At 33.6% G+C, this 12,754-nt stretch overlaps 1 pseudogene; it reads right to left on the bottom strand.

The window, feature by feature from the left end:
* Positions 1 to 1,851: 1,851 nt before the first annotated feature.
* Positions 1,852 to 5,839, bottom strand: LOC148933943 (uncharacterized; annotated as a pseudogene).
* Positions 5,840 to 12,754: the final 6,915 nt, after the last annotated feature.

The following is a 12,754-nucleotide window of genomic DNA, read 5'->3' as shown; positions in this document are numbered from 1 at the left end:
CACCTCCTCCTATAGCTCCCTCTAAGTATTATTAAAATACAATCCTTATAATTTCGCAGCAATATTGCTCCGGTAAAGACCAGTCGCGATATTACTGAAAAACTAATTTTACGATTTTAATAATCCTTTATCTAGAGAAGTCCAAACTTACGAACTGGTAATGTTCCTCCCGTAAAAATAGGCCGGTCACTACTTCGCACTAAGACCAATTTTATGGAGGCCATATACAAACGTGTTGTAATTATCGCTTCATATTTTCTTATTTGTGGTTTTAATAGTTTAATTATCACTTAAGCAGATAAGGCAGATATCCACATTCAAAGAATAATTAAACATGTACTAGCTATGCATGTGAGGCAATAAGTACATAGGCGATGCATGAGTCAAACTAGATTTTAACAAATAAAATCATAACTCAAAATTAAACATCCATTATCATCAATAAAACATGTAAACACATTTACAAAAGGTTCACATAACCATAAAGATGAAACTTGATCATTTAATTAAGCATCTAAAATAAATATAGATAGAAACAAAATTCTACCTTCACATAAAAGAGATTATCTAGACATTAAGTCCAATCTTAAACAATCATACATTATTAGTTAAAATAACGTATCTTGATTATTAGAAATTACCTTTTAATACTATTAGGATTTACTAAGATAGAATTAATCCATCCTTATCGTAAAATTAATGTCTAGGTGCATATCATAAAAGATTAACTAAGCCTTAATTTAAAATGCCCACTTGGATATAAAAATCCGCACTTATCCAATTAAGACTAAATCCATTTAAAATACACCAATTAAATTTGAGAATTAAAATTCTCATAGCTTTCAAATAAAATCACATTACAAGTAGAATTTTATTACATCTTTAATTCATAATGATGTTTTCTAGATGAAATAAAATTCACTTTCACCAAAAATTAAAGACAAAATTCAACTTAAATAAATAATTAAGGATTTTAATAGCAAAATTAATGCTCTATGAATCTCTCATATCTTTAAATCAATTTGATGTAATCTAGATGAAACAAATTCACCTTCATCAAAATTAAAGATAAAATTCAAATTAAACTAGGAATTGAATTCCAATTAAAATCCAATTAATTATTTACAATTTTAATAATTTAGGATTTAAGTAGCATGTTAATGCCAAATGAATTTATCGCTTCTTTAATTAATCCGATGTTATCTAGATGGAATAAAATCCACCTACATCATATTAAAGACAAAATTCAAACTAGGAATTAGATTCCAATTAAAATCCATCCAATTATTAAATATGTAATTTTCGAAAATTTTAAGGTTTTAAAACAATTGAAAAACTCATGTCTTTTCCTTAGGTATATTTCTAGGAAATAATTCCATAACACACCAATTAAATTAAGACAATTTCAATTAAACCTTAAAAATAAAACATGAAAGCATATTAAGAATATATTCTTTAAAATTCCATCCAAACAAAAATTAGTTCTAACAAATATTTGAATTTCCTTATGTTAATTACCATGATATTATCTAGATGGAAATAATCCACCAAAATCAACTAATTAACAAATTTAAATCAAATATTTGACTAATTATTTAATTGGCAATTTTAAAGAAGGCAAATATTCTCTTTTTAAAATTAGAATCTTGACTTAATGACAAAATCATTCTAATTCCCACAAGATATTTAAAATATTCTAGGTTTAGGGTTTTAAACCACAATTATAAATAGCTTGTGACTTAAGAAACGAAAACACGAAAAACGAAGAACGAGACGGCGACGCAACCCAAAACCCTAATTAGGGTTTGGGCCGCCACGGGCCTCGCGGCAGCCGCTGCTGCCGCGCCCGAGCTACTGCCGCCTCCCGCGGCTGCCGGCGCTGCTCCCACTGCAGCGTCGCCGCTGCTGCTCCTCTCCGCCGGTCGCCTCTCCCGCTCCCACTGGAGCAGCCGGCTCTGACCAGCAACGAAGACCGCCGGTGCCGCCATCGCTCCAACTGGAACAGCCGCCGCTGTCCAGCAACGAAGACCGCCACTGGAGCAGCTTCTCGCGACGCAGCTGCTGCCCGCCGTCGCCCGAAGACGACGCCTCGCTGCTGCTGCGTTCTGGAGCTGATCGCCACAGCCGCTGCCCGGCGCTGCTGTCCGAAGACGATGCAGTTGCTGCCGAAGCCACTGTCCGTCGCCAACTCCTTGCCGCTGACCGCCGCTGCCTCGCCTCATCGGATCTGGATCTCGGATCCCCAATGAAGGCAACCCGGTACTTGAACACATCTAGGGTTTTAACCCTTGTATTCCTTTTTCGTTTTTCAACTTTAATTAACTTGATTCATCGTGGTCGCTTCGCTTGACCACGATCTTAAATCTTAATTAATCGTTTCTTAATTTGTAACAATCTTTTATGTTCATATCAAATATGCATATTTAAACATCTAGCATTTAGCAATTTAAATTATTCTTGCATATTAAGAACATAAAACTATAGATCTATGAATACTTGCTAGATCTAGAATATTCTTGTGAAAAACTTGAATAAAATCCAAGATTCATAATATTCTTTCATCGATCCAAGTATTCAATCATGGACCACTTTATTTCTTGATTCAAAAACATATATTCACTTAAACACATACATATATGTAATTACAAACATATAATCTAGTACATATTACTTAGAATATATAGATCTAATGATGTTCATCATAGATCTAGAATATTTTTGTGAAAAACTTGAATAAAATCCAAGATTCATAATATTCTTTCATCGATCTAGAACATCATATCATAGATCCAAAAATTAAAATCAAGAAAAACATAGATCCAACACATATTGCATTATTTTCGAAAATCCCAAGTTATTACACTACAATTTTCAAAAAATTCAATTAATCAAATACATAATCAGAGCCCAAAAATTGGCTCTGATACCAGTTGTTGGGGCTAACCGCAGCGGAAGACACGGAAATCAAACAGGTCCCATGACCGGATCTATTTAGGTGATTATGCATTCGATTCCAATTTCATGCAATTAACATAGATCTATAGATTACACATCAAATAAACATATATTCATGCATATTCGATGTAGATTCGATTGTTACCTCATAATCCGACATCGGATTGACGTTGCTAGCTGAACCTCCAGGCAATCCTTGGTTTATCGACCACGAACCTTCCGTACTATTCCCTTGTCCTTGATTACTCATCCGTGTGGGCGGATCTCGAATAACCAACAAATATCTTTGAAGAGATCTAGGAAAACCCAAACACAAACCGAAATTGTCTAGATCTAACCCTATGAATTAGGATAGATCAAGAACAACAATCAAAACCCTAATTCTCCTACGGCTATGGCTCGAAAATCGAGACCAAGAAGGAGAGGGGGGCGGCGCCGACTTAGGCACTAGGGTTAGGGTTTTTGTGTTGTCTTGGATTGTGTGCTAGGGTTTGCCCACCTCTTCAATATTTATAGTGGACTTAATGGGCTAGTAAGGGGATCCATGGAATGATTTAAGTGTTGGGCTCACCCATTGGATAATTAGCTAATTAAATCAAATGACCCATGATTTAATAAATTATCAATGGAATATTATTTTATTCCACTAAAGAATAATATTGCACTCCCACTTAAATCACCAAATTACAAATAACTTGGGTCCATTTTATTTTATAATATTTCCCGCGTTTAAGATTATCTTGATCCGTCAATTTAATTCTTTTGTCTGCTATGTGACTAGAATTAAATTAATTCTCCAAAGAGTTTTTCTAGTTTGAAACTTTATTTATTATTCGTGGAATAAATTCCAACTGCGCAGTTTTCTGAATAATAAATTCCTTTTTCAAACACCTCTTGGGGATCACCCCTTAGGGCTTTAATCATACCACACTGGGCACACGAATTCTATGAAATAATATTCCAATACCTTCTTGTTATTCAATTACTACCACCCAAGATATCATGAACTTGAGTTACGTACAAACTCTCACATATTGATAAGTCAAAGTGGCGTTTGATTGAATAAACAATATTGATATTAAATTCCATAGACTAGAAAATACTAAAATTTTCCGAAATGTATTCTTACAGTAGATAACAATAAAGAATACATTTCACATTAGATCCTTTCAATGCTTTACCACACCGGTGTTACTAATCTCGTCTTAGGGAAGAGAGAATTATCACAAACACCGCAACCGTACCAATAGGTAGCCAAAGCCTATCTAGGTTGTGAATACGTTTTTCTTCTTACTAGATCTGGCCAAGTCCCCTACTGGAAAACTCATGAGGAGATTCATCGAATTTCCCTACTTGACCTTCTTAGTAAAAAGCCTTAGACTTGTTTATCATATTTCAATAATAAACCATTATATTATATTATTTATTCTCATAATTAGGTAAACAAGTGGATGTGGCGTTTCTCATATACATGCACAAGCTGTCTGTACAAAGGCATGTACGCTCGAAGCATCTTTTAGTATACAAACCCCAACACCTCTTTCCACACATCGGACTGTATGGCATTTATAATGCTTTGATGTCTGTCTGATATTATGCACACTTCTTGGTCTTGCTTTATAATATGCACTTTGACAAGATTCAAAAACCAATTCCAACTCTCATTGGTTTCTTCATCAACAATAGCAAAAGCAACGTGCAAACAGTTCTTCGTAACCAACTACAGGAAGTAATTTACCTTTCAGTCTTCCACGCATGTGAGTTCCATCAACTGATAAAACCGGCTTTGCTAGTTGGAACGCCTCTATAGCTGGCCCAAATAACCAAAATACATAGCGAAACACCTTTTTATTACCTTGACTCAATATAGGGTCATGAAACCACTCAACGATTGTCCCAGCATTTTGACTTTGCAACTCAGTCAGGTAGCTGGGGAGTTGTCTGAATGACCCCTCTCATCCACCATATACAAGCTCAATTGCTTTTGTACGAGCATACTACGCTTTCTTGTAGCTGATTTTCACGTGAAATTTATCTTTGATATATGTAACTACTGCAGAAGGCTTAAATTCAGCATCGTTTTCAATTTAATTCCAAATGCAAAGAGCAATCATGGATGATGTAAGATTAGCATGCTCACTTGGATCGTGATCTCCCATACAACAATGACGATCAACCCATGAGTTGATGGACTAGCTACCATCGCGTTTCTTAAACGTTGCTTTAACCTCCCAATTACATGGGTATCGTTGGCCGAGTTCCTCGCCTTTTCTTTTCGGACCAAATGGGTCCCTACAAACTGCATGCCATCTTCTTTTTTTGCTATCCATAAGCTCATACATCCGACCTGTTCCCACATGCCATTATGTTACAACAGTTTTCAATTGCAATTTGCTATCAAATTTCGTTCCCACATCTATATGTCTTGGATTATCCTCATTCCAATACCACATATCTTCTTCATCCACTCCATGGTCATTTGAAACATAACCTCGACTTCCTTCACATGGTAATGATCGAAAAAATGGTAACCCTTCAGGCACATAGTCGGGAACAGGTTGCTCCCCACGAATAAATGTTTGTATATAGTTCTCAACCATCATATCAAGTGTCTCATCGTCTCTAGAATCAAATGTCACATTTGGTACAGCTAGTTGTTCATCAACATTCCTCCCAAATGTGTTGAATTCGAACTATGATGTTCATCCTCCCTCCTAGATGTCCCGACATCAAAACTATGATAATCTTCCCTCCTAGACGTTTCAACATCATGATGAGTGGCAGGTGGTTCAAATTGCAAAACAGTAGTAATATACAGTTCAATTTGACGTGGATTTTCAGCAAACATATACTCCAACAAATTCTCATCCACTGGTGTAGCTATATAATTAACCACTCCACTAAAAGCCACAGGATGCCTCCATGTTAAATCAATCGTATATGCATCCAAATCAATTCTAATTTTTTCACATATCATTGAAACTAGCTGATGATAAGGTATCATTTCATTCAATATGATAAATGATTTTGCACGAGGGGGATCATAAGCAACCCCCAAACCTGGGAGCTGAATAATTTTCCCATTTCAAACTATAAACTCACAAACACCATCAATCCTGCAAAATAAGTACGATAAAACATCATATTCTAAATTCAACAAAATTAAATAAATATTCAACAAAGTTCAATATCAAATTTAACAAAATTCAAATAAATTACCCTAATTCTATAACCAATAATTTATATGGAGTAGTTTACAATTTCAATACCATGTTCAATGCTTCGATTAATATAGTTTATAATGGCTAAATATAAGTAAATCAATGGCCCAAATTCAATGTTTTTCTTGTAACACAATGTCAAACCATGAACCTTAAATCTATACCCAACTAACATATAGCAATGATAATCGAAATTAATGGTCAAAAATTACCTAACACCACTTAAAATAGGAATGAGAGCATCAAAATGTCGGATTCACTTCGATTTTCGCCGACTAGTGACGTTGGGAGTGAGGGGCGTCGCTGAGAGTGAGAGAAGGAGATGAAGCGGGTGAGAGTTCGAATGAAGGTTCTGCATTCTGGACTAAAATTTGTATCCAAGGCAAAGACGTGTTTGCTAATGCGTATATCAAGAAACACGCATTATGTTCATGTGTGTATTAAGAAACACGCATTCTTCTTATGCGTGTATCATTAAACACGCTATTCCCTCACGTGTCTAACCCCTCTCCGAATTTTTTTTTTTCGGGGTGCAAACGGCGGATACCAACTCCCAGGAGGTTGTTTCTTGGAATTTGGCCGTCAGATATGGTACATTTAATTAGAAAAGGGGGGAGTATTAATTTTGAATAATTTCTTGATAATAAATACACAGCAAAAACATCCTTTAAATTACCTGGGAGTTCTCGAATATTAAATTATATAGTAGCAAGTAGCAATATCATTTTATTAGATTGTTTTTAGAAAAAACAGATAACAGTGTAGTGAAAGAAGATGAAATTATCCTGCCCACATAAAAATAAGAGGGAAATAAAAAAGAAGTAAAACTGTTGGTGCGATTATTAGTTGAATAAAATTAATGTAATTTATGCAAAGCTGCGTTATTTAGTACCACAACATCATGCGCTGTGTTTTATCCTACAGTAGGGGATCCTTCCCCAAGTTGGGATGGAAAATGATTTAGAGATATTAATGAGGTTGAAATAGTAATATTATATTATATTATATTATATTTATAATTTGATTTGCATTTTGTAAATATACTTTAATACCCGTACTGTATAAAACGGCTAATTTATTACATGAGGAGTATTGATTTTGGAAAATTAACTATACATATTTACTTTACAAATTATTATAAGGTTCACTTAATACTTTCCAAGATATAAATTTTAATAAGGTATAGTATATCTTTATTTTTCAAAATTTCTTTGAAAAAGAAAAAATAAAGTATTATTTATGTAATTATATGTATATACTGAAGTTCAAAGTAAAGTTCTAATAATTTAATACTAATTGAATTTACATTTTTTATTTTAATAATTTTATGATTTTGATTTTAATTTTATATTAATACTGATTGAGTTTGAGATTTTGATTTTAATTTGCAAAAAGTTGATTTCTTTAAATTCTTAAATTGTGGAATGTCTCTCTATAGCATCGATCAAAAATATAATCAAATGATATGTTTCCGTATTTTATAGCTATATCGATAACAGTTTCTCTTTCTTTAATAAAATATTAGAGTTATTAGCTCAATTCACTGTATCTTGCAACATATTAAAATTTGATATATGAAGTAATAATACGAATTGAGTATGCAGTTTTGATGTAAAAAATTTCATAATTTTGGTATTAATTCTTTATGTTCGAAAATTTTAATTAATTTTTAAACGTTACAACTTGATAAAAAATAATCATATGTTCTCAACTCATATATTTAACATTTTAAAGTTATGTACTTTATTATTTTCTCATTTTCTTTGCAAAAATAAGAATTCCTAACTCTATAAATAATAATCCAAATATTTGATATACTAATATTAATAGAGCTTACGATTTTGTCATAATCTTAATTCTTATCCTTAGTTAATTATTTGATGTATGATACATTAAAATATTCTAAAATCGAAAAGTGGATTATCTTACTACTCCCTCCGTCCGCGAATAGGAGTCCCGGTTGGCCATTTTCATCCGTCCGCCATTAGGAGTCCCGGTTAGACATTTTATCTTGAGAGTATAAAAAATGACCCCACTTTTCCCTTAATTTAGAAGTTGCAATTAATTTTAATCCACTTTGATTGCAAATAGTAATATAAATAGGTCTCACATTCCACTATCACACACTTAAATTATTACACTCAAACTTTTCTTAAAACCCGCACCCAACTCAACCGGGACTCCTATTCGCGGACGGAGGGAGTATTATTTTAGTATTGAATAATAATTTCTTGATTTTTAATTTTTGAAATGTTATAGTTGAATCTTAATCAATTTTTTAATGTTCTTTAACACATCTATTTAATATTTTAAAGCTATATAATTAATATTTCAAGCATAATTCTATTGCGTTGAGTGACAAAGCCTTTGTTGTAGTAGTCAATTAAAATAAAAAAAAAAATTATTACCTGCATATTTCAAAAATTTTATCGAAAATGAACAAGCTAAAAAATTAGAAATCAAACTATCAACTGATTAATAGAATTTATTCGAAAAAACATATAAACTATATATGTTAAGTATCAAATTATTTATATTAAGATATAATAATTTAGTTATTTAATGTGTTAATTAATGCTACTATAATAATTTAATTTATAATCTAAATTAATGATTTTTTCTAAAATAATATTAGTGTTAAATTAACATGACACAAGTGGTATATAACCTATGATTTTTTTTAAATACGTTTATTACTTTGACATATGCATGATTTTAGTTTATCTCTAATTAATGAATATGATTTGTACACTTATATTTAATTTGATTTAGCTTTCCTTAAGTAGATATGTATCCATTTAGTATGATATTAGGTTAAATTAGTTACAATATAAAATATATGTATGAAAATAAAAATATAAGGATATTACGTGAAGACATTATTTCTCTAATCGCTACCTAGTTGAGATAACGTACTACTACCCAATACCTCTTTTAACAGTTTATTTATTTGGATCTACACGATTGAAATGTATGGATTTATTTATTACTATTTCGTTTCCTTTCAAAAATTCGGACTAAGGTTATAATTATAGTAAAGTAGTACTCCCTTCGTCCCCTAATTTTATCACAGTTTCATCGGCACAGATTTTAAGAAATATAATAGAAAGTGGATTGAAAAAGTTGGTAGAGTGTGAGTCCTATTTTTAAAGATTACTATCTCGTCCACCAAAATTTAACCCATTTTTCTATTTTCGTCCATTCCCCAAAATTTGTCTCATTTCATTTTTGATAGTGAACCCCATATTCCACTAACTCATTCCTACTCACATTTTATTACTCCATCCGTCCCACAAAAGATGTCACACTTGTGGGACGGCACGAGATTTTAGGAGGTTTTATTTTGTGTGTTAAATGGAGAGAGAACTTTTACCAAAAAGGGAAATGTGACATCTTTTGTGGGACAAACTAAAAAGGAAAGTGTGACATCTTTTTGCTGGGGTTTGGTGCCCCTTGCATAGCGGAAGACTTGTACAAAACAAATAAATCAGATAAGGATCTATTTGACTGATTATGCGATTAATCAATTCACATGTTAAACAGATGATTACATGCTAGAACGCAAATAATTCATGCTCAAAGAAAATAAATCCTAAAACATGAATTCACGGTTTAGAGTTACCAATTTGATTCTCCAAAGAATCGACGATTGCTTGCGCCTTCTCCACGAGATGATCTTCGATACTAGACCACAAATCTTCTCTCTGGTTCCCGAACTGTATCTCGATATCAGGGTGGGCTGATCTTATCAAAATACTAGGACTCGAATAAAGAAGACAGAAGAAATCCTTTGGGAATAGGAGTAGAATTCGAAATTCTCTACAGCTAGAGATTTTTCGAAATTTTCGAAAAATGCAAGAATAAAAATTGTCATCATTTTGTCTACTTTATTCTCCTATTTATATTAAGTTCCTTATGGGGCCAGACGGGGATCTATGGAAGGTTTTGGATATGGGTTCCCCAATTAGCTTTTTACTAATTAAATTGAACCCACAATTTAATAGAAGCTTATATTGGAATATTACGAGCAGCCACTACAGAAGTAATATTGAACTCTCCCATCCAAATCCGAAATTATAAGTAATTCGGGTTTCCGTTTTTTATTATTTATTTCCCGCGCTTAAGATATAAATGTCCATTAATTAATTAATATCTGCTATGGACTTAATTAATTAACATCTTATTAATTCCAAGAGTGGACTTAGCAAGAAACATTTATTTATTATTCATAGAGTAATAAAACTCCAACTGGCCAGTTTTCCGAATAATAAAACCTTGTTCAAGCTCCTCTTGAGGACATTATCAAACGAGACTCACCTCGCGCACGATTCAACATAATAGCAATCCTAGCACCGCTAGATATTAATCACCACTACCCAATATATCAGGATAATTGGGTTGCAAAAACCCGCACCATTTGATAAGTCAAAGTAGTGCATAATCAATACCGTATGCTCAATGCCAACATATGCAGATTAAGAAATAGAATTTTATCAAGACCTAGTCTTTCAGTAGATAGCATAAAGACACGTCTTGCTGTTAGATCCGTTCAGTGCTATACCACACCAATGTCATCTTATTTCAGTAAGGCTTAGAAATATGCGGACTGACATTGCAACCTTTCACCATAGGTAGTCTAAGCCTATCTAGGTTGTGAAATTCTTCTTTTTCTTTTGCAAAGCATTGCATAGATCTGACCGTGTTACCTTAAAGTGGACGACGCCCACAACCGGTCTACTAAGCAAAAGACTTAGACTTTGTTTACTTCTTATACATTTAAATGTTTATAAAACATCTTATAAATGCACAAGCAAACACAATGTAATAATAATAGTGATTCTATTCGTGCGGAACTGCTCGAATAATACTGAATCGGGTTGAAAGTGGATTATAGAGTTTTAAGTATACAAGCAAGATTCTATTCGAGCGAAACTTGCTCGAAACATGCTTTTCAGTATACCAAACCTTACACTTTTGTGGGACGGGGGGAGTATAAAACTAATACTCTCTCTGTCCCATTAGAAATGCAACGTTTTCCTTTTTGGACTGTCCCATTAAAAATGAAACGTTTCCTAAAATGGAAACATCACTCTCTCTACTTTTCCCTCTCTCTTACTTTACTCTCTCTTCAATAACTCACAAAATAACACCGCATAAAATCCCGTGCCAGAAACCAAATGTTTCATATTTATTGGGATGGAGGGAGTATATAAAAGTAGGACCCATAATCCACTAATTTTTTCAACTACTTTCCATTACATTTCTTAAAACCCGTGCCAGGTCAAAGTGGGACAAATTTTGATGGACGGAGGTAGTAGTTTTTATAATAAAATGTGAGTGGGAATGAGTTAGTGGAATGTGGAGTCTAGTACCAAAAATGGTAAAAAGTGAAATGTGACAAATTTTGTGGGACGAACGAAAATGAAAAAATGTGAAAAAATTTCAGGGACCGAGGGAGTATAAACATTTTAGTTTTGAAAATTCTTTTCTTTTTGAAATGGTGAAACCTATTCTCCATTAAAAATACTTTTAAAAAAATTTCTTTCTATTATTTTTTACCTTTTCAATTATACATTAAAGAGCGAACTGCACCAGAGGGTCCTAACTTTTCGGCTTGTTTCACCGGAGACCCCTAACTTTAAAAAATTTCATCACAGATATCTAACAAAATATATAATCACAAACCTTATTTTTTCGGACCATAACACCCTCAGGGCTTGAAAGGGCAAACTAGACCTTTTACGATGCCGCCCCTCCATCTCACCTGCTGCATGTACTGTGGATGACGCGAATGGTATTAGATGTGACAGAAACATCAAGTCGTTTGTCATCTCTATTCCTCAGAACGCAGACGGACGTCACCTCCTCCCTAAACTCTATCAAACCTGCATTGATACTTTGACAATTAAAACAATTGGTTTTTATTTCTCTTTCCTATTTACCTCCAATTCTAAATTTCACTTCATCATTTTCTTCCCACACACTCTCATCTCACCACATTTTTCGACTGCCAGTTTCGACTCGACTCGCCATTGTTATAAATCATCAATGCCTCCAAAACGGAACCGAAGTTCCGCTGGAGCGTCCTTCTCCCGTTCGTCACGGCGCAAAAAGAAGCCGCCAACGCCAACGCCACCGTCTTCACCATCACCTCCGGCGTCACCTAGGATAGTCGACGTAGACCCAGAAACATGGACCATCCGCGACCCTCGGTTAGATTTCTTTGCTCCCGAGGATGAATTAGTAAGTTCAGATTTGAAATTGCACAAATCGTTCACTTAAATTAAACACAAAGCGATTTTGACTGTGATTTAGGGATCCTGCAATTGTTTGTTTGTGAAATTGTTTTAGGGTTTTAATTTTGAGATTTTGTAGTTCAATTTGTGATATTTCTTGGTTTAATTTTGGAATTTTTCTAACTCTATAAAAACCCTAACAGAGGAGCGTTCGTGGATGTTTTCCATTGCTTTTCATCATGGAGGGTCAATGTTCGAAATAAATGGACAGAAGAAGTATGTTGGGGGCATTTGACATTCTTTGATTTTTGCAATATTAACCAATTTAAGCTGTTAGATCTG

The sequence above is a fragment of the Salvia hispanica genome, chromosome 1 (assembly GCF_029641045.1).
Source record: "Salvia hispanica isolate PSC_SH4W2 chromosome 1, Shi_PSC_v1, whole genome shotgun sequence".
Classification (NCBI taxonomy): Eukaryota; Viridiplantae; Streptophyta; class Magnoliopsida; order Lamiales; family Lamiaceae; genus Salvia; species Salvia hispanica.
The sequence above is the reverse complement of the archived record's forward strand: the minus strand, read 5'-3'. Positions and strand labels throughout refer to the sequence as shown.